The sequence below is a fragment of the Oncorhynchus gorbuscha genome, linkage group LG26 (assembly GCF_021184085.1).
Source record: "Oncorhynchus gorbuscha isolate QuinsamMale2020 ecotype Even-year linkage group LG26, OgorEven_v1.0, whole genome shotgun sequence".
NCBI lineage: Eukaryota > Metazoa > Chordata > Actinopteri > Salmoniformes > Salmonidae > Oncorhynchus > Oncorhynchus gorbuscha.
The window spans coordinates 23,467,417-23,491,524 of NC_060198.1; the positions used below are offsets into that span (position 1 = coordinate 23,467,417).

At 45.9% G+C, this 24,108-nt stretch overlaps 1 protein-coding gene across 1 annotated transcript in view; it reads left to right on the forward strand.

Annotated features, from left to right (window-relative positions):
* The window catches only part of LOC124016157 (retinoic acid receptor alpha), a 203,371-nt gene that overhangs the window by 16,998 nt on the left and 162,265 nt on the right, over positions 1–24,108 (forward strand). The window contains exon 2 of the mRNA XM_046331696.1: positions 14,894–15,089. The gene's annotated coding sequence lies outside the window, so the exon portion shown is untranslated. The remainder of the gene's footprint in view (positions 1–14,893; positions 15,090–24,108) is intronic.

Here is a 24,108-nt window from a genome sequence, read left to right on the forward strand (position 1 = left end):
TGTGCTGGCAGCTTTCGTTGAAGGCGTGCGTGCTACTGATTGTTAGCGCTTGAAATCGCAGCTTCCTGTGATGAAGTTGAAGCTGCACACCGTGGTCGTGCATGGGCGCTTATTCACGCGGGAAATCTACATTGTAGAAGGGCAATTCTACGGCAACGCTTTGACTCAGTTTTTCACCTTTTTTTAAATTGAATGCCAAAACAAAAACTATATCGATGTAAAAGTCGACCAGAACATACAAATCTATACACAAGGCCTACTTTGAAGAATTTCAACGGGAAAATGTACAAAAAACGAATTTGGTTGAAGAACTGTGCAGCTGCAAACTTTGGTAACTTTGGTGTACTCTACTGAGTATTGTACTCTACTCACTGTACTGTATTCAGTACTAATGTGATCTACTTTGCGCTACTCAGTTTACAGTGCTGTGCTGTACTCTACTGTTCTCTACAAACTGTGCTATTTAAACTTGTAAAACACACGTCTATGATAGGTTCATATTTTCTCCAGTCCCGTCCGTCTGTGGTCGTTAACATCAAGGCCAAATTTCAACTACTTTTCAACATCTGCGGACATCTGGTGTCAGTCGGTGCTCAGTGGGTGCTGGTTAAAGTGAAGGGAAGGTGAGGGGGCTTATGGGTACGTATCAGTAAGAGCTGGGAGAGGTGACATTAAGTGGAGAGAGAGAGGGGTTGTCCAGACTGACTCTTTTAACCATTAGGAAGCTGCTGACGGGAGGCTCATAATCACGTCCGGAACGGCGCAAATGGAATGGCATCAAACACCAGGAAACCATGTACTTTCAAAAACAAGGACATTTCTAAGTGACCCCCAATTTTTTAAAACTTGTACTGTGTGTATATATTTAATGTTTTTTTATAATTCTTTTTTTATTTTTATCCATGTGACCTCTGCCCTGTTGCGTCACTAGCACTGTGTTTTGGGTCAATTCACAGGAAGTAGGTTTTATGGGAAACTATGAGACCTAGAGAGTAATCTGCTGTCTAAGCGTGGGAGGGGATAGAGAGGAAATGGGTTGGTTATAGGATAGGGCATTGGAATGGTCTGATAAGTACTTCAAACTCCAGAACAGATAATGGACGAGATGCTGTTTTGTCAGACTTTTTGAGGCTCAAAGCGGCAATCCTTAATGGCGAAACGGCTACGTCCATTTGCGATGTTACAAAATGTTAAGGAAAAACAACACACTGTTTTCTTCTCCGATATACGTGCGTTAGAGCACAATACGTGTTATCATTTTTTACATTTTTCCCCCATGTTGCATGGCGCTCCTCTGCTCGGCTAACAACGTTGGTGGGGTGGCCATGACGCTCTTTCCCGCTACTGCGGATCTCAATTCCAAGTATTCAAATCCCTCTTCATATGGTTTTAAACTCCCTATTTGGAGCTGTTCCTGGGACCACCTTTTGTGTCTTTAAACTCTTCTAATCCAGCCTAGAACTAAGAAAATAAATGTTGATCCTCGTACCTCACGAGCTTCGGGTTAAAGTTGGACTTCCCAAGCCTGCATGGGAATAGATTTGCAAAGTCGTTGTCGTCATCATCATCATCACCTAGCAACGGAGTAGAGAGAGGAATGCCCTTAGTGGGCGAGTTCTCCAACAGGTGGCTGAGGGGGGCGGGAGGACGATTTATGATTCCCCTCAACAACTAAAGATGAAGGGTACAATAGTTCTCCCCCCTTCCTCTCCCATCTCCTCCCAAGCCTCACCAGCCCTGGGGGAACAGAGTCATTAGGGATATTATCATGACAATGGGGAGGACGGGGAGAAGAGCCATAGATGGAGGGAGTTTGACAAACTTTCCACCATGATGGCACCAAATATTTCTTAATAATAACAGTGAATTTTGCATTCTAACTAAAAAAAAATGTATTTGTTTTGGAGCTTTTGGCGCCAACATAGTCTTTGCATAGTGTCCATGGAGCAATGTCATAGTGCAACCACAAACAGAAGTATTTTATCACCGTGTTATGGGTGTACATGTTTATCTGTGTGTCAGATGCTTTTGAGGAATCTTTGCTGACTCTTGTAGTGTCCTGTTTGCCTTGGCTGCAGGCTGCAGTCTTCTGCTGCCGTTTCTGTGCTCAGTCCCTGTTGTCATTCCAACTGGAGGAGCCTGGCCTCACGTGCACCCGTCAACATGGCATGCGTGCCACGCTGACTGGCGCCGTCAAGGGTAGCGTGTACCATTTGAGCGCTGCAGCTTCCACTGATATGAGGGAGTAACTAAGGACTCCTGAAGTTGAGTGTGTGTGTAATGTGTGGGTCACAGAGCTAGAGGGCTTGAGGTTGCCTGTTCAAGTTGGTGTGCATATTTCTTGCTGTGCCACTCTCCTGTCTGATGTGTTATTAATGCAAGTCTGAGTGTATGGTTGTATGCATGTCTGAGTGTATGGAATGTGTGTTTAGTATGCATGCTTGATTGTGTCTCCCTCTGCATTACAGACTGTGTGTGTGTGTGTGTGTGTGTGTGTGTGTGTGTGTGTGTGTGTGTGTGTGTGTGTGTGTGTGTGTGTGTGTGTGTGTGTGTGTGTGTGTGTGTGTGTGTGTGTGTGTGTGTGTGTGTGTGTGTGTGTGTGTGTGTGTGTGTGTGTGTGTGTGCTCATGTACACTCGACTCGTGACTCGTATCCCACAGGGGATGCCTGATTTCCAGACGCAGGCCAGGGCCTGTATTCGCGCCTGACTACATCGCCCGCAGTACTCCGCCTCATTACCCGTACGGCCAGGCAGAGACGAATACAGCCACATAGCCAACATGGGCTCCTTCCCTCTCGAAGTCCTCAGTTGACTCACCTCGTCTCGCTGCTCTTTCATCAAATCCATTTCCTCATGTCCTGTCACATCTCTATGGACTCATGTGACTCCCACATACCAAAGAACATCACCGAAGGGAGATTGGGGGGGGTGATGATAAGTTTCTCCTCTCTCTGTACATCCAATCCTGGGCAACGTTCTGCCCGATGCTGTAGGTGGGTGAGCGACTCAATGAGATCGAGGGTCAGCTTGGGTCACATGAGCCCAGCCCACTGACTGCACTTCCAGTCATTGTCAACATGCTCGGTGCTCTATCTTTAGCTCGGGGTGGAGATGAGTGAGAGGATCCACTGGGATCTCCTTCTCACGGGAGTCCAGCCAAGCGAAACCCATCTATAATCCATCTACCTCGAATGGCACTTAGTACATACAGTCTGTACTTGTGGAAGACGTTGGCTTGCATACACGATGAGTTTGAGGGTCTGCCCGGGGTTATTTTCTTCACCTATCCCCAGCCAAGAGGAAGGAGAATGTAGCAGCAGAGGTCCTTAAAGGACCGGAGACGCAGGATATCCTCGGAGGCGGAGCTGCCGGCAGCGGTGACAGGAAGTCCCATGAGCTGAAGAGGCCTCTGGGAGTGTTCTGTTCTTAGGGACAATATCTTAGGAACTCCGCTGGGTCGGGCGATCCTCTCCCCTCTTTGTTTAAACAGGGACTTCCCCAGTCAGACACTCAGGAAAGGAGAGGCTTCCCCCTCCCTCAGCAGGACCATCCCAGCCCTAGCATACAGCTAAGATGACTTTTAGTGCCACTTTTTGTAATATCTTTCATTAATTAGCCATTACAGTACAAGAGTCTTGTAAACAAAAGTTTATTAGAATGTGTTTACCTCTTCTGAGCCTTCGCTCCTCTCTACTCGGCTGGAGTACAGCCCCGATTGATGACTTAAGTAGCCACACACACACACACACACACACACACACACACACACACACACACACACACACACACACACACACACACACACACACACACACACACACACACACACACACACACACACACACACACACACACACACACACACACACACACACACACAGTCCCTGCCACCCCAGAAAGGGTTACACAGCAAAGTGATTCCACAACAACTGGTTCTCAGGGAACAAAAAAAATACTTCCTGGCGGTCAGAGTGAAGGTGACCCGGCTGTGACAATTTCCTCTCTGAGCTGAGGAAGGCCTAATTACCAGGCACACGTTTAGAGTTATGGACGTCATAGGGGGCAACTGGGGGCAATTGGGTACACACACACACATGCACGAACAAATATTTTGGCTACTACTTTGTTTTGGCTCTCTGTTCAGCGCCTGTCAGGAAAGGTGGAGCAGAGGAGGTTCTCAACAGTGGAGGATGCCATTTTATAAACACGCAAATGTGTGTGTTGTGGGGGTTCACTCTGAGAAAATCATTCACAGCATTCTTTGATGTGTGTTGTGTTACTGAGACTCTCTCTCTCTCACACGCACACACACTGACTCACTCACACACATATTTATTGGCAGCTAGCGAACTAGATAATAAACAATTACAAATGAACACTTAACATTCTACTCACAAAAATTCCAAAATAATAAAGACATTACAAATGTCTTGTGCAAATAGTTAAAGTACTAAAGTTAACCCCCTTTCCTCTGTCTACCGTTTTGGCCACCCTCTTCCACCTCTTCTCCCCCTCTCTTACTTAGCTCTGCCATTTTGTGTCGACCCCACAGTAGGTCTAACGGTGGCAGCGCCATCCTATTGTCCAGTGTGACCGTTTCGAGTATTGTGTCAAGTATACCTTTTCAGCACACCCTTTTGTATGCAGCTGTTGTGTCTATATAATAATAATAATATATGCCATTTAGCAGACGCTTTTATCCAAAGCGACTTACAGTCATGTGTGCATACATTCTACGTATGGGTGGTCCCGGGAATCGAACCCACTACCCTGGCGTTACAAGCGCCATGCTCTACCAACTGAGCTATAGAAGGACCACAAACATAACAAACATTTATTCAAGTTTTGTGAACCACATTCTTGAATCGCAATGGGTTTTTTTTGGCACCTACTCTGCACCTGATCTGCTATTGGCCTCGGAAGGGTTGGATTAAGACCGTAGAGAACACGGCGAGAGGAACATCAAGTACTGATGGACACGGCAACGACTGCTGTTTCAGTGGCTCTTTTTGTTGTTGTCATGTCTGCTTGTGTGTTTTATTTCGGTGTATTGGAGATGAGTGGGTGTGCGTTTTTTGAATTGCGATTGTCTACCTTTTTTGTGCTTTGTGTACTTGTGTCCTTGGTTACATTTGCGATGCATTTGGATAACTTGATGAATAGAAGATACTGTCCGTGTGTGACAGTTGATAAAGTAGTAGGTATTCTGGGTCGTTAGCCTGCTTTAGCAACGATTTCCTAATTTGACATCTAATTATGTTTTGAAGTCAGGGACAGTCATTACACACACACACACACACACACACACTGGTTGGGTAAATACTAGACTTTCTGGTCAGTCAGCCTTTGTCGTAATCCGTTGTGGGAGAGGGGCTCAGAGAGCAGAAAAGCTGGGAAACTCCTCAGACACACATGCTCACACACACACACACCAGGCAGATCACTAGAAGTAGACTTCGATTTCGGACGTTTGAAAAGGTCCTGAAAACGTTCTCGGTGGTTTAAAAAAAAAACCAAAAAAACTTGCCCAGCACTGGCGTGAACTCATGATGCTCGGAGGCGAAGCGTGCTGCTTAGACCACTGACCAGCAGCAGTTCACAATGCTCCAGCAAGCCAGGAGAATACCTGATGGAAACAGCACATTCTTTTATTACCTAGTTTTACGCCTTCCTCATAACCTTAACCACTCGGGAACTAATACCTAAACTTAACCCGTTGAGTTGTGTCTGTTTGAGCCCTTGTACCCGGGTGGAATTAACTGCGTAGCCACGCAGAATTATTCGCTCAAAAATACATTCATCCATAATAGGTCAAATTGTGAAGTGAAACTATGAGATCTTGGTGCAGGCCGCGCACACACCCCTCGCTCCACTTTCACCGAAGTGTGGAAAATCCAAGTTGGTGCCCAGCTTGGCTAGTTACCTTGGTGGAGAGGTGATTTGAATCAGTGCGACCACTGGAAGACGAAGAGGAGAAGGAAGGGGCTGCATGGTGTGTGTGGTATGTTACAGCCTGGAGAGGACAGAGGACTCTGGTTTGGTTCAATAAACAGTCCTCCCCTGATCTGCTTTGTCCCCCTTGCCCCAGAGATTACACACACTGTTGACACAATTTGGTGGTGTGTGTGATTGGTCAGTTGTATTGGTTTTGGATTGTGCGTCTGTGTTCGTCCTTCCGTCTGAATGTGCATAGTGGCGTGTGCCTGCGACTGTGTGCCTCGCACATCAACGTCCCCCCACTACTCCTTGAAAGCAGTGGGGTTATCTTGTGACCGCGAGCACAGCTTGCAGTGTGTGCTCGACATTCTCTGCCGTGGTTTTCAGGCATGATGCAATGCAGCTGCTGTAGAAACATCTGCCCATCAGACCTGGCTTGTATCAGTCCTGTCTGCCAGTCGTGCTACAGATAGGTTAGATAACGATCAGTTAGTGAGGCTCCCGCCCAGCGCTGACAATCACTGACACACACATACTACTGCCATCCTCTCACACTTCCTTTTTTTTGGTCTAGTTTCTGGGGTGACTTGGGGTCAGAGTGGGTGGGCCTGGATCCTGGATCTTCCCAGTCCTACACCCTCCTCAGTCCTCGTCGAACTGACGACATATTCCAAATAACAATGGGGGGAGAGCGGGTGTGGTTATTTCAACGGTCGTGTTTGCAGAAGTAAGAAGTCTGCAGTTCCTCTTTCTTCTGAGTCCGTCCCTCTCCCCGCGCGGCCGGATTTTGGCGTAGGGAAATTAAAACAAACTCCCACCCGTCCCGTCCCGACCCTCCTTTCCTCCCTCCTTCAAGTCTTCCCGGCCAGTCTCGGCACAGCAACGCAGCCCAGCCTGTCGCCAAGTATACGGTAACTGGGTCTCCCGGTAACTGCTTTGCTATGCCGTTGGTCTTAAAGGGCCAGTGTTCCAGGAAGATTAGCTGATGTTGTGGCGTCAGCTAATGGGTATCCTAATATACAGCCTTTATTCCCAAGTCTCATTAGCAAAGGGTCTGAATACTCATGTAAATAAGGTCAGTCATTATTGGCTGCTGTGTGTAGATTGCTGAGGATTTTCAATTGATTTAAGAACATTTTAGATTAAGGCTGCAACGTAACATAATGTGGAAAAAAGTCTAGGGCATCTGAATGAAAGGCACTATATATACTGTATTTATATACCCCCCCCCCCCCATTTATCCCTAAGGACCTGCCTCACTCTGTTACACCCCTCCCATTTCCCAAGATCAACTCAAGCAGTCCCAGTTGAGCTCGAATGAAGCATTTGTTTAACACCGTGTTGATGAAAGCCATGTTGTGACGGCAACTCCATCAGGCTGGTCCTTGGAGCTGGACAGTTGGGACAGCTGGGTGGATGGCTGCCCTGTCCTAGGCGAGGCCTGGCTAGTACTGAAGGTTCCGGATTGATTTGATTCGGCTGGTCTGAGAAAGATATCTCGTCTTCAGCGGCGTTTTTTTTTGTCATTTGCCAAAACGCACTGGCAGTCATGCTCCGTTTGCCAGTTCTATAATTGGAAAACACTCATTGCCAGTGGTGTTGAACAAAGGGGAGGTAATTGTCACTGTAGAAATGAGTGGAAACCCAATCCTCTCTTGATGGGTTGCCCTTTAGGAATGGTGCACGCAATGGTGCCTGGGTGTAGAATGATTTCAAACCAATCGGTGTCAAGGAGCAGTAGTATGGAGAAGATCCAGGAAATGTTTTACATGGACTAGCAATTCAGAGCTGCAACAGAGTGGTAATATTAAGCAGATGTATGGGGGAGGTAGTATCTAGTCCTTTTTTATAGTATTGAAACCAGTGTCGTGCAATGATATCTAGCAGAGCAGTTGTATGGAGCGATAACACTCTTGTGTCCTTGGCAATGGATATAGCACATCTATTGGGTGGCATCGGTACGTAGCACTAGCATCTCGGAAGGTATACAGAGTATTTAGTGAAAGACGAGCTCTTGCTTAATAAAAGAACTGATCAAATATTTTCCAACGGGCTGTGGGCGCTGCCTTTTGATCAGGCTGCAGGTTTGGAAGCGAACGTGGAACCACCGCTCACCGCAACTCTACTTTATTACCACTGCGAAATGCATTTGCCTTTTTCTCCCTTTTAATAGGCCTGGCTTCTCCTGGGCCCAAACCTGGCATCCCCTACTCATCTGTCACTTAATGATGGAGAGAGCAGGTACTCCACTGCCAGGAACCTGAAACTTGATGACTCTGTATGGGCTTGAAGTGATTCCAGGCCAACCACGCCTGGGCTTGCCGAGCCTGGCCTCTTCTCCTCTTCTCTCCCCGTTTTGGTTGGCTCTGGTAAGAAGCCCTGTGGTGCTTGTTCTGATGTGTTCTGGTCGGGATGAGTTGGTTGGATAACTGGTCTGGTTGTGGTTTGCGGCGCAGCCAAGCTCCTAATTGAGTGCTGTGTGGGAAAGAACTGGACTGGGTCTGTAGTTTGTAACCCGAATGACCCAGTTGTAACTCGAATGACCCATTTTTATATAATATGATCATTTAGCAGACTTTTTTTTAATCCAATGCCAGTTCGCTCATAACTCACAACATTTTCAGTATGTGGCCATTGCCAAAATACAACCATAAACGTTGTGTGGCCATTGCCAAAAGACAACCATAAACGTTGAGTGGCCAGCGCCGTGCTCCAATCAGCCATGGAAATTGGTGTAACCGTGATGAACTTCTACAGTATTGCCCTTGGTATAAAGCTCCTCTTACCTAAAGAATCTACAGACACAATTTCCAATATTCCCGCTTTAACAGACCAAAACTCTGAAGACTATCTCCCCCTTCCTGTGACTGTCATAACGTCGGTTGTGGGTAATCTCTTTCTGCTCTCCTATTAGTTGCAGCAATGTGCACAGACAGTCAAATGAGCCAGAAGCTCCATTTGTTCCATTCAGTTAATGTGACTTTTTGTAATTATTCCCATAATGCCCTACATTTACTGCTATTACACCATCTCATCCATCAGCTACTCTCTAATGGAACCGTGGATGTTACGGTCTGACGGGCCACGGTAGCAAGTTGTTTTTTGGGGTGTTTGTTTGGGGGGGGGGTTAACCTTGTGGGTTGTGTGAGCGAGCACTTGCTGTTAGGTTTCATCATGCGTGATTCTGGCACCCTGTGGAGAGAGACGGAGAGTTAGTTCCTGCTTCCGCTAGGAAGGATCTGCCCTGAATCCACAAAACCATGGACACATACGCATGCATGCACACGTTCAGAATACCGATCCCATCTACCCTTCACCATAGGCCAGCATCATCACCTCCCCTCACCTTTAACACATTAGACCTGATAGCAGGGTTACATGAGACGTCTACATTGGTTGTGTGAGATCGCCATCTCCTCCCTGCCAGTAGTACATAACATTCTCGGAAGGAGAGGAGAGGAGAGGGAGGGAGGGAGGGGAAGGGGGTTCTTCTCGATGAAGTCCTCAGTATTTATATTCCTGGGTGCCAGAGGGGGCTTACATTTTTCATTGCGGTTGATTCAATCGCTGCCCCACTTTTAGGAGTTTAGACAATACAGTTGGAGCTAAAATGAGGAGATTAGTCATGCCTTCAGTTTGCTGCTCTCGTCTGTCTCTCTCTGGGTTCCCACATAATAATGACCATAAGCAAGATGGCAGCCGAACTGAACCAATGCTCAAGTTACTGTAGACGGAACTAAACTGGCTTGAGCTGTCTAAGAAATGATTTCAACAACCCCTATAACTGTTACTACATGTTGTTTACAATGTTTACGTGTGTTGTAGGTTATTGACTACGCCTGCCTGACATGTATACATTTTCAATTGATCCTTAATTTAACTAGGCAAGTCAGTTAAAGAACAAATTCTTATTTTCAATGACAGCCTAGGAACGGTGGGTTAACTGCCTTGTTCAGGGGCAGAACAGCTGATATCTTTACCTCGTCAGCTCGGGGATTCGATCTAGCAACCTTTCGGTTACTGGCCCAACACTCTAACCACTAGGCTACATGTGAGCTACTTACTGCCTACCCACTTTGACTTTTTTTGTACACAAATATTTCATATTTTCCCAGATATGCATGTAGAAGGAAGAATAAATGCATTTGGTTGTATTTTCATGTTTGAGTTGAGTAATTTTTGGGAGAGGAGACCTTGTATAATTTGTAGAGAGGTAGCACGCATTGAATGTGTATATAGCAGCATGGCAGTATATTAGCCATAAGCTCTAGCTAGTGTATCAAGTGTCTGCCGACAATCGGTGCCATTGCGTTCGAGTCAAGTAGGTGCTGAGGTGAGGGGTACTGTGTATTTGACGAGTGGCACTGTGTTCGATCACCTTCACACACAACAGGCAGAGACGCCGAGCGGAGAGTAGCAAACAGACGAGCAACGCAGACCACGCTCGACTCCACTCCAAATGCTTTGCCTCGCAACTTGACACTTTGAAATGTCAACTGCTGTAAACATTTTAGTCGATTGACTCGTGGGAGATATCTGTACATGTTTTTCTCCTGGCTGTTCTCCAGTCAACTTCTTTAAAGTGAGCGCGCTCACACACACACACACACACACACACACACACACACACACACACACACACACACACACACACACACACACACACACACACACACACACACACACACACACACACACACACACACACACACACACACACACACACACACACACACACACACACACACACACACACACACACACACACACACACACACACACACACACACACACACCTCCCTCCCCCCACACACACCTCCCTCTTTCCAACTGTCTCCCCTGCTTTTGTCTGTTCTCTTTCTCAGCCTGGGTCTGTTGATTAATGAACGGCCCAGACAAAGGCTCCAGTCAGTGCCAGATAAATACAAACACATGTTCCTCGACTACCACCCAGCTCAGCAGAGCGGAGCAGAGGGGGGGAAGGAAAGGAGCGATAGGGACAATGGAAGGTAGTGGGGATGGGATTCCCCCTCCCATTCCATTCCTTAGTAAAGCACCACCCACATTGATGTGCTGTAGGTGATGGAGTGTGTATGGAAACACACAAGCACAAGCTTGTGCACAGACACACAAGCACACATTTGAAGCCGACACACACACACACATTTGAAACTGGCACGCACTCTCACACACACACACACACACACACACACACACACACACACACACACACACACACACACACACACACACACACACACACACACACACACACACACACTTCAAGCTGCATGTGTCTTGTGACCCACCACCACAGAAACAAGAGGTATGTTTCGAGTCACAACTCTCCAGTCGTAACCCATGACCCAGCGGGATTTGGCTCCGGCCCACCGCTTGGTAAAAACAACTCTGAACAATGGAAAGCAGAGTTTTTTTATTTATTTTTATTTGAAGGATTAGACTGATTTAGCAAGGTGTTATAATGCCTGGATAGGCCTTGCTTTATACTGGCCGAGCATGGGTTCTGTCATTCATAGGCCTTTCAACTGTATGGCCACTTATTCATGGACAGGCTTCTTGGAGTATTCATTTCCTCAGGCGTGCTGCAGATGCCTTTTTTGAATGGCATGTGTACTTACATATGAAGAAGGAAAATGATTGTTATACCCAATGCTTACTTCAGTCAGATGTTGTACTTCATTTCTGGCCATCAAGTGGATTCTTTCCAGATTTCTCCTGACATTTTCTCACTCTTTGACATCTAGGATTGATCTAAATGTTAAATCGACAGCAGAGGAGATTCTGTGATACTGACACTACTCAAATACGTAAGGGCAACCAGATGTCAACTCGCCATGTTGCACCCACATGTTCCCAAAAACGCCACAGTGTTCCCGTACCCCAAGTGTAGGAGGAGCTCCTAGGATGCTCGGGACAAGCCCATAGTGGAGGCTGGAGGAGGAGGCGATGGTGGAAACACTCTGGAGGACAGGACGGTGGATGGCACGGTGTCTGGACTTTCTCAGCAGTGATATGAAAGCAGCCTTTGAGGAAGGCCTAGTCTCCCGCGTCAGTCAACAGGCTGTAGGCGGGAAGATGGAGTGGAACGCACACATGCGCGAGCACGTGTGGACACACGCACACACACACACACGCATTCTGGTGCAGATGTACGCACCAACTTATACTCATTTGCAAAAACATACACATGCCAGTTAAAAGGCAAGAAATTTGGGCAATCGTACACACATGCGCACGCATGCAGTTGAAGTCGGGAGTTTATATACACCTTAGCCAAATACATTTAAACGTTTTTCCTAGTACAAATTCCCTGTCAGTTAGGATCACCACTTTATTTTAAGAATGTGAAATGTCAGAATAATAGTAGAGAATTTCTTTCAACTTTGATTTCTTTCATCACATTCCCAGTGGGTCGGAAGTTTACATACACTCCATTAGTATTTGCTAGCATTGCCTTCAAATTGTTTAACTTGGGTCAAACGTTTCAGGCGGCCTTCCACAAGCTTCCCACAATAGGTTGGGAGAATTGGCCCATTCCTCCTGACGGAGCTGGTGTAACTGAGTCAGGTTTGTAGGCCTCCTTGCTCAGACACTTTTTTTCAGTTCTTCCCACAAATGTTCAATAGGTTTAGGTCAGGGCTTTGTGATGACCACTCCAATACCTTGGCTTTGTTGTCCTTAAGCCATTTTGCCACAACTTTGGGATCGTGTCCATTTGGAAGACCCATTTGTGACCAAGCTTTAACTTCCTGACTGATGTCTTGAGATGTTGCTTCAATATAGCCACATCATTTTCCTACCTCATGATGCCATCTATTTTGTGAAGTGCACCAGTCCCTCCTGCAGCAAAGCACCCCCACAACATGATGCTGCCACCCCCGTGCTTCACAGTTGGGATGGTGTTCTTCAGCTTGCAAGCCTCCCCCTTTTTCCTTCAAACATAATGATGGTCATTATGGCCAAACCATTTTTTTTTTTTCCATCAGACCAGAGGACATTTCTCCAAAAAGTACGATCTTTGCCCCCATGTGCAATTGCAAACCGTGGTCTGGCTTTTTTATGGCGGTTTTGGAGCAGTGGCTTCTTCCTTGCTTAGCGGACTTTCAGGTTATGTTGATGTAGGACTCGCTTTACTGTGAATATAGATACTTCTGTACCCGTTTCCTCCAGCATCTTTACAAGGTCCTTTGCTGTTGTTCTGGGATTGATTATCACTTTTCGCACCAAAGTACGTTCTTCTCTAGGAGACAGAACGCATCTTGACACTTTGACTATGAGGATAGCTGTGTGGGATGGAGAGGATCAAAGACATGGGGAGAAGGAGGGAGCAGGTGTGTGTATTTGTGTGTGTGTGTGGTTTTTATCACTCTATTCCCATCAATCGTGCTGTTCCCAAGGACGACGTGTCCTGAGTGCCTGGCTCTCCCTCTAGGGGCCTGCCTTACCCATTCTACATCGCTCATCATCTTTCTATCGATATGTACCCCTCTCCTCTGAGCTCCTCCTCATCCCCAAAATCCGTGACGTCCTGTTTCGTTACCAACTCCATCCCTCGTGCGCCACCCTTCCAACCCCTCCCTCCCCTTCACTCACTCCTTCCTCTGTTCCCTCCCCCAAGGCGTCTCTCTATCCCTCCCTTGCCACCCGTTCTCGCGGGTTGCCCTGATCTGTTTAGGTCTGGTGTCGGGAGCTGTCACTGTCACTGTCACTGGCGGGTGCACTCTTCCCGCTGTGTCTGTCCGTCCATCTGTTTCTTGCTGTCTGTTTGTCTGTCTCTATGGTGATGTACTAGTTATCCTGAGTACAGCCGCCTGCTCCACCCTTTTCCCTAGATGCCATGCAGAGCGTGACAGCCTTTTGTCCGTGCTTGTCCCATGTTGACAATGTGTGCACGCACGCACAAACACTCACTCACACACAGACACAGTCACATACAGACACAGTCACATACAACTATAGACGTTAGACCGGTGGTCACCAACCTTTTCTGCGCCAAGAACACTTTCTGCGTCCAGATCACTCTCTGTGTCAACATGCAAGCCGAGCTCAATTAAAAACAGTACTTTAGCAGTGAGTTTGTGCAGTAGGCTATAAGCCCAATACATTATCACTGCATATAGTCTTTGCTTGAATTGCCCTGCCAATGCACTGTTGTTTGGACTCAGATAGCAAAATTATCACCCGACCACTCAAATTAATTTGGGAGATTTCTCACTTAACCCAAAAAATATACATTCGTCTTCACCCCCGCTTCCCCCCTTTAATTTGGGACTATACTCTGGAACCCTCCATAATCCTCTCCTCCACCCACCCTCCTCCATTCTACTGTGGGACCCCCATGGAGTCCAGACCGATAAGACAGGAATGTTCCTGGGGAGAGCTCCTCTTCCATCTTCTGTCACGGGGGGGGGGGGGGGGGGGGTTGAGGTCTGGGAGAGCTGTTTGGATAGGCTGGGATTACAGAGGGAGTAGGCTAGGCTGAACGGCCCACTGTCATCTCCCCCCCCCGTGGGGCCTGGTTACCCCTGACCCCTGGGGGTCAATGCTCATTAGGGCCTCACGCATGAATGTCAGTGAGCGACCCAACCGGCTGGATGGCCCTCCTGCTGCAACCATTAGTCTTCCCTAGGCCAGGCAGGGTCAACTGACCACAGGAACAACCCCCCACTACCCTCCTACACCCCCCACAATAACACACTGCCTCCACAATGGGGTCCAAGCCCTCCCTCCTAGTACAGGCATCAAAAAGTTTCCAATTGTATTTCTTTGTGTGTGTGTGTGTGTGTCTTTCTTTCTTTTCACTGTCTCCCTTCATTGAATTTTGTCTTTATATTTGGATGATATCATTAACCGCCCCCTCTCCCTCCTCTCTCTCTCCCTCCTCTTCCTCTCCCTCCTCTCTCTCTCCCTCCTCTCTCTCTCTCTCTCTCTCAGCAGACGATGCCTCAGAGTGAGTGATGCACTCCCGACATCCCTCATAACCGAGGTTGGCATTTAGAGCTTTAAATGTTACCCTCTGCTTTCTTCTCATGCATCACCGTTATGAGCCCATAATACCAGCTGCTCCCCATCCCACATCATATTCCCAGGCCAATGTTACCGCACCGCTCAGGCTTCAAATGCCAACCAGGTCAGTCACGTACTGTATAACCCTCTCCTTCCTCTCTATAAAAAAAATGCCTGCATTGCCTCAAAGCTGCATGGAGAGTTGGTGAACTGATATAAGGGGCTTGCATAATGGTTGTGTGTGTGTGTGCGTGTTTATCCAGGTATCTTTACATTAGAGAGGATGAGTAAGCATGTTGTTAGGGAGAAATTCACATTGATTCTTCGAAACGCCATTACCTTGAAACATCAAGTCGCGCTCTTATGGGGAAACATATTTTAAAAGGCTTTGAAAGTGACGACTGCTATGTTGATGTCTCTGTCAGCGAATGGTGTTTATGTTGTCTTCGTCCTCTTGGCCCGTTAGTGGAACATAGCCTACAACATTTCCCCATGTTGCCCTTCCTCGCCTCAGTGAGGGTCATATGGGGGGAGGGATGGTGGCCTGATGGTGAATCTGACGGGCCTTAGGTGATCTGCTGACACAAGTCTCTCCTTCGTGATCTGATCTTCCGCTGAGTAGAGCTAGAGACTCCATGGGTAGCCCACAGGACTGCTGGTAATAGCCCTGTAGATAGCCAATGAGAGGAGAGGCCTGCTCAGAGTCGCACCACCATGGGCCTTGGTGACCTCTCGTCTGGTCTGTTGCGCGGTGCACAGTCAGCAGGCGACACAGTGGGTTTCAGAGCTAACTGGCTGGCCAGTTTTGGGGTCATGACTTTATGACATTTATAGAGGAGGGATTTTCTAAAAGAGAACAGCGTGTCCACACACAGTGTTCAGAAGGGGCGCCATGTTCCATGGTTGCCTTTTACAATTTCTCATTGATGTACAGTTGAAGTCGGAAGTTTACATACACTTACAGTTGAAGTCGGAAGTTTACATACACTTACAGTTGAAGTCGAAAGTTTACATACACTTACAGTTGAAGTCGAAAGTTTACATACACTTACAGTTGAAGTCGAAAGTTTACATACACTTACAGTTGAAGTCGAAAGTTTACATACACTTACAGTTGAAGTCGAAAGTTTACATACACTTACAGTTGAAGTCGAAAGTTTACATACACTTACAGTTGAAGTCGAAAGTTTACATACACTTACAGTTGAAGTCGAAAGTTTACATACACTTACAGTTGAAGTCGAAAGTTTACATACACTTACAGTTGAAGTCGAAAGTTTACATACACTTACAGTTGAAGTCGAAAGTTTACATACACTTACAGTTGAAGTCGGAAGTTTACATACACTTACAGTTGAAGTCGAAAGTTTACATACACTTACAGTTGAAGTCGAAAGTTTACATACACTTACAGTTGAAGTCGGAAGTTTACATACACTTACAGTTGAAGTCGGAAGTTATGTAAACCTCCGACTTCAACTGTAAGTGTTACGTACACTTCGGTTGGAGTCATTAACTCGTTTTTTCAACCACTCTACAAATTTCTTGTTAACAAACTATAGCTTTGGCAAGTCGGTTAGGACATCTACTTTGTGCATGACACAAGTCATTTTTCCAACAATTGTTTACAGACAGATTATTTCACTGATATTCATTTCACATGAATATCACAATTCCAGTGGGTCAAAAGTTTACATACGCCAAGTTGACTGTGCCTTTAAACAGCTTGGAAAATTCCAGAAAATTATGTCATGGCTTCAGAAGCTTCTGATAGGCTAATTGACATAATTTGAGTCAATTGTAGGTGTACCTGTAGATGTATTTCAAGGCCTGCCTTCAAACTCAGTGCCTCTTTGCTTGACATCATGGGAAAATCAAAAGAAATCAGTCAGACCTCAGAAAAAAAGTGTAGACCTCCACAAGTCTGGTTCATCCTTGGGAGCAATTTCCAAACGCCTGAAGGTACCACCACGTTCATCTATACAAACAATAGTATGCAAGTATAAACACCATGGGACCACGCAGCCTTCATACCGCTCAGGAAGGAGACGCGTTCTGTCTCCTAAAGATGAACATACAGTCCCAGGACAACAGCAAAGGACCTTGTGAAGATGCTGGAGGAAACGGGTACAGAAGTATCTATATCCACCTATATCCACAGTAAAACGAGTCCTATATCGACATAACCTGAAAGGCCGCTCAGCAAGGAAGAAGCCACTGCTCCAAAACCGCCATAAAAAAATCCAGACTACGGTTTGCAAGTGCACATGGGGACAAAGATCGTACTTTTTGGAGAAATGTCCTCTGGTCTGATGAAACAAAAATAGAACTCTTTGGCATAATGACCATCGTTATGTTTGGAGGAAAAAAGGGGGAGGCTTGCAAGCCGAAGAACACCATCCCAACCATGAAGCACGGGGGTGGCAGCATCATGTTGTGGGGGTGCTTTGCTGCAGGAGGGACTGGTGCACTTCACAAAATAGATAATAGATTCCGACTTCAACTGTACATTTAAGAGCTAACTTGGGGATGTTTCACAGCCTCGGTGGCATGTGTTGTACTGTGGTTTAACAGGAGAGGTCCTAGCCTTCGCCCCTTTGGCGACCATGAGGAGACTTAACCTGCTGATAGCTTGAATTAGTTAATTGTTTTCCTAACCAGCTAATCAAATGTTTCTCTTGCCCTGAGGGGGGGACATCATTCGGGATTCTGAGACGTCTCGGTGGGGACTGTGTGGTGAGGGGTGACTTGTCTTCAATTTTTCTTCTCTGTCATCAATCTGCTTAGGGAGATAGCCAAGAGGGCAGTTAGAATTCAATGAATCGATGGCCAGTGGAACGGAGGTACAGCACACTCATTATCTGACTCAACGAGATCATTGTTTACCACATCAAGTAGTGAGGGGGGGGGGGAGAAGAGAGAGGGAAAATATAAATAGAGATATTGGAGAGGGCTTGGAAAAGGGGGACTATGAAAGGAGGAGAAGTTTAAAACAGAGGGATGGGAAGAGGAGTGGGCCTATCGGGGGAAGACTGAGGATTCTGACAGATATCGAGGAAAAAAACTGAGCGAAAAGAGTAGAAAGATGTATGGCAGGATAGAGGGGGAAGGGGGTGTTAGTTTGCCCATTCAGCAAATCAGTCTAGCGGGATCACACCGCTGAGGTTGAGGGTCTGTGTAGAGAACACCAGTGGGCTGATAACCCTGAACTGTGGTCTCTTTGTTTTTGTGTCTGTGTGTGCATGTGTTTGCGAAGTTCATATAAATGTGTTGCGTTGTTCAGGTTTTATGGTTGGCAACCAAAAGGTAGCCTTGCCAACTTGGCCTCTAGCTCTCAAGACTGGTGACAAATAGTTTATAGTGTGACATTTCTATTCTAAGATGTTCATTTGAGATGTTCAAATGTAATTGTCACCCAGGAAGCTCCATTTATACACTATATATACAAAAGTATGTGGACACCCCTTCAAATGAGTGGATTCAGCTATTTCTGCCACACCCGTTGCTGACTGGTGTATAACATTAAGCACACAGCCATGCAACCCCCATAGACAAACATTGGCAGTAGAATAGCCTTACTGAAGAGCTCCGTGACATTCAACATGACACTGTCATAGGATGCCACCTTTCCAACAAGTTAGTTTCCAACAAGTTAGTTCGTCAAATTGCTTCCAAACTGCCTCTGGAAGCAACATCAGCACAATAACTGTTCATCTGGAGCTTCATGGAATGGGTTTCCATGGCCGAGCAGCCGCACACAAGCCTAAGATCACCATTCGCAATGTCAAGCATTGGTTGGAACGGTGTAAAGCTCGCCGCCATTGGACTCTGGAGCAGTGGAAACGTGTTCTCTGGAGTGATGAATCACTCTTCATCATCTGGCAGTCCGACGGGCAAATCTGGGTTTGGCAGATGCCAGGAGAGAACGCTACCTGCCCGACTGCACAGTGCCAAGTCTAAAGTTTGGTGGAGGAGGAATAATGTTTTGGGGCTGTTTTTCATGGTTCGGGCTAGGCTCCTTAGTTTGAGTAAAGGGGAATCTTAACGCTACAGCATACAATGACATTCTAAACGAGAAAATGTTTGACGAGATTAGTGTCGATGAGCTTGACTGGCCTGTATGGAGCCCTGTCCTCAACTCCATCAAACACCTTTGGGACGAATTGGAATGCCGACTGTGATTCTGGCCTAATCGCACAATGTCAGTCCCCGACCTCACTAATGCTCTTGTGGCAAGTCCCAGCAGCAATGTTCCAACATTTTAGTGGAAAGCCTTCCATGAAGAGTGGAGGCTGTTATAGCAGCAATGGGGGGACAGACTCCATATTAATACCCATGATTTTGAAATGAGACGTTCGACGGGTGTCCACATATTTTTGGCCGTGCAGTGTATCTGTGCCAGGAACCGTGTATAAAGAATCTCTTCTCCCAAAGGCGGACGACCTTTCCGATGTCCACTGGCCCTTGCGGACTCGAGAAAAGGATGCTCCGTTAACTACATTCGCAGACAACAGACTGCTTTTCACTTTGAACAGACTACAATCGAGGGGCCTTGTCTCGTGTCACTCGCCTCTCTCCTCCTATTCCTTTGATGTGTCATCATGCGCTCCACTGTGTGGCTGACTTCAAAGCCTCCATCGTTTCAAAGCAGCCAAAGCGAGAAACACTTAAGACACCAATCAGACACTTTAATCAAGCCCAATTTGACCGAATTTCCCCGACCAAAAATAAGTTCACGACACAGGTCATGTCTTTCATGTCTGTTGTTGAGCGAAATTAGCTGGTATGCTAAATTTAGCCTTTAGCAGCGATAGACAAGTAGTGTTTCTGAAACTTGGAGGTGAGTGTGGCTACAGAAAGGCAGTTTATCGCTCTTGTGATTTCCAAATGATTTTCCAAATGTCTGTTGAGTGGACAAATTGTTATGCTTTGTAAATATGTAGCTTTTCAAGATATTAGCGAGGCTACGGAAAGGCTAAACTCTCAGTAAATGTATTTGGCGCGGTTGCAAACATGTTTATTTGCTTACTCATGCTTACGTGGTCTACGACAAAACATTTGGCATCACTATGTCTGCAGGCTTGACCGTTGTATGTTGCGGTGGAGGTTAACGGGGCTAAATGGCTGGTCTGGCCAACACTGTGTTCCTTTCAAGAGCCTAACTCACTTTCTTGCCAATTGTCTGGCTGAGGAGAAATGAAAAGAAAAGTGGGGTGCTGAAACCAGACCTAGAGGCTATCCCTCCGTTTGTTGTCCCAGGACACTCCACGACATGACCATCTCCGAAATAGAAAGAGGAGCACTCCGATGTCTGCAATGGTATTTGGGTTTAGTCTCTGTGTGTTTGTGTTATTGACTGTATGTTTGTTTATGTGTAACTCTGTGTTGTTGTTTTTGTCGCACTGCTTTGCTTTATCTTGGCCAGGTTGAAGTTGTGAATGAGAACTTGCTCTCATCTGGCCTACCCGGTTAAATAAAGGTGAAATATACATAAATAAATAAAAAAATGTGACTTTTTAGCCACATAGCTCTTGGGCGACAGGTAGCCTAATTAAGTTAAGGGGGTTGTGCCAGTAACAGAAAGGTCGCTGGTTTGAATCCCTGAGCCAACGAGGTGAAACTTCTGTTGATGTGCCCATGAAAAAAGCACTTAACCCTAACTGCTCCTGTAAGTCGCTCTGGATAAGAGCATCTGCTAAATGCTTACAAATGTAAATGTAATAAGCATGTGTGCCGGCGGTACTGTTTGTTAGCTATGGTCCGGCGGGCTGGACATTGACCTCGACCAGCGGCATCATTAGTCGTGGATGGGCCATCGGCGGCTGTCATTGCCCACTTGACAGAGTGATTCGCAGTAATTGCCCTGACCGCCGCGGGCTTGTTTGGGGGATTGGAAAGGCGGATGGATGGAGGGGGGGAGGAGTGGTGATGCGATGTGTTTTTGTGTTTTTTTGTTGGTGGATTGGACAGGGGGGGAAATGGATGGATGAAGGGAGGGGGAGCAGGGTTGCTATGGAGGTAGGGCGGTAGGGCGGTGGTGGGTTGTCAGTGAAACTGACAGAGAAATTACTTTCTCTCTTTTCGCATCTGTATAATGGAGCTGGAGAGGGGGAAGGGAGGGCGAGTATGTAGCTGATGAGACCGACCCACGAGACCCATTCTCTGTCTGTACATGTCATGTACTCGTTCATTGAGTCACAGCCCCTAGGCCTGCTCATGATGCCATGTATATGCGTATGTAGACTACATGTTGTGTGTATTCTGTGCTTGTCATGTAAGAGGCTTTTCAATTGCCGGCACGTTCAACAACGAAAATGAATGCATTCAAGTACTTCTATAGGATATGATTATGTGTGGGGGGGGTTTATGATATGTGTGTCGGTGTTCTTTGTATTTACTACATATTTGTCCTTACTAGAGGTCGACCGAATATGATTTTTCAACGCCGATACCGATTATTGGAGGACCACAAAAGCCGATACCAATTAATCGGCTGATTTTTAAAAATGTATTTTTAATTTTTTAATATTTATTTTTTACATTTTTTAAAATTTATTTGTAGTAACGACAATTACAACAATACTGAAAGAACACTTATTTTATTACAACAATACTGAAAGAACACTTATTTTAACTTAATATAATACATCAATAAAATCAATTTAGCCTCAAATAATGAAACATGTTCAATTTGGTTTAAATAATGCAAAAACAAAGTGTTGGAGAAGAAAGTAAAAGTGCAGTATGTGCTATTATTATTATTATATTATTATATTATATACTATGAAAGAAAGCTAACGTTTAAGTTCCTTGCTCAGAACATGAGAACATATGAAAGCTGGTGGTTCCTTTTAACATGAGTCTTGAATTTTCCCAGGTAAGAAGTTTTAGATGGTAGTTATTATAGGAATTATAGGACTATTTCCCTCTATACCATTTGTATTTCATTAACCTTTGACTATTAGATGTTCTTATAGGCACTTTAGTATTGCCAGTGCAACAGTATAGCTTCCGTCCCTCTCCTCGCTCCTCCCTAGGCTCGAACCAGCAACACAACGACAACAGGCACCATTCAAGCAGCGTTACCCATGCAGAGCAAGGGGAACAACTACTAGAATGCTCAGAGCGAATGATGTTTGAAACGCTATTAGGGTGCGCTAACTAGCTAGCCATTTCACATCAGTTACACCAGCCTCATCTCGGGAGTTGATAGGCTTGAAGTCATAAACAGCGCAATGCTTGATGTACAACGAAGAGCTGCTGGCAGAATGCACGAAAGTGCTGTTTGAATTCATGTTTAATCGCCTGCTTCTGCCTACCACCGCTCAGTCAGATACTTCGATAGCTGTATGCTTAGTCAGATTATATGCAACGCAGGACACGCCAGATAATATCTAGTAATATCAAAAACCATGTGTAGTTAACTAGTGATTATGATTGATTGTTTTTTTATAAGATAAGTTTAATGCTAGCTAGCAACTTACCTTGGCTTACTGCATTCGCGTAACAGGTTGACAAGGTGAAAATCTGTCGTTCTGCCCCTGAACAAGGCAGTTAACCCACTGTTCCTAGGCCGTCATTGAAAATAAGAATGTGTTCTTAACGGACTTGCCGAGTTAAATAAAGATCTATAATCAAATCGGTGCCCAAAAATACCGATTTCCGATTCTTATGAAAACTTGAAATCGGCCCTAATTAATCGGCCATTCCGATTAATCGGTCGACCTCTAGTCCTTACTGAGTTTGTGTGTGTGTGTTTTACTTATCTGGCAGAGAGGATTATTTGGGGATGTACACAGTATATGAGTGAATGGGTCATCTCAATTCATGTTCCTCCTGAGACTAACACTTAGTCTCTAACACTGTGTGTGTGTGTCCTCTCCTCCTATGCTCCAGTGTTCTCTTGCTATCAGAGGCTCAGAAAACCTCGCTGGGCTACAGCTGGAGCAGGTGTGTGTGTGCGCGCGCGTGAGACTTAGAGCAGGATACATTTACAAATGACTGGAGGCTTCTAGGAGTATATAGTATGTGTCTCATGGAGATGGATAGAGATCACTACTTGGAAAGAACCCGTTTTTGCAGGGACAATACCATTGAGGGTGTCCAACATTTTGAAGTAGTCAACTGTGTGTGACTTCCTATGGGTTAAGGAAGGATCACATGATTCCATCCGGGTCATCAGGAGGGATCACCCAATGAATTATGCTCACGAGCAAACATTTCGTAACTGCAGGTGGCAGTAAATCACCAGCCATGGCTTTATACCTGTTTAAAACAACACACTCCAGGTGGCAGTATGCACCCTTTCAGTTTGTTTACCAACTCATAGAAGTAGTAGAAGAAGAAAATTGACTTCAAAATGGAGATGGCCTCAATGGTGCTGCCCGTGCTCTCACAGACGCCATAATAGGGCAGATACAAAGATGAGTGGTCTATCTACGTCTATGGTGCACAAACATAATACAACTTAAACACGCTTTACATTCATATACTGTCATTTCCTGAAAGGGTCACACACACACACACACACACACACACACACACACACACACACACACACACACACACACACACACACACACACACACACACACACACACACACACACACACACAATGTTTCGGTGACGTTTGTAACACTAAATGTACACACACCATCTCAGGTTTATGCACGCAGACACATCTATATTTCCCTTTCTGTCCCACAATCACGTTTGCGCCGTTCCAATTGCACGCTTCCACCTCCAGCCTTACTACCACATGAGGTGATACTCACTTACACTACTGCACTATGCACACACCCAGGTGACCGAACAAAAGAAGTTGGCATTGACGTGGTCTGAGAGGGTCGTCTGTGAGTGTGGTTTAGTTGTCTGAGAGAAGATGGGGGGGGTTCAATAACTGAGTAGTTTGTTAGCTAGTGTCTGGGGTCCACCCTAAATCTTTCATAGCATTTATTTGATAGAGAAAACAATCCTACGGCATTACTACAGCCCAGGGAGCAGGGGAGAGAAACACACACAGTGTGGACTCAGTTACGGTCAAGAAACAAGAATACACACACCTTTATGATATTCATACTGTAGGCACAAACAGTAACACACCGGTTATGATGAAAGAGAATGGCAGCTAGCAGGTGTATTG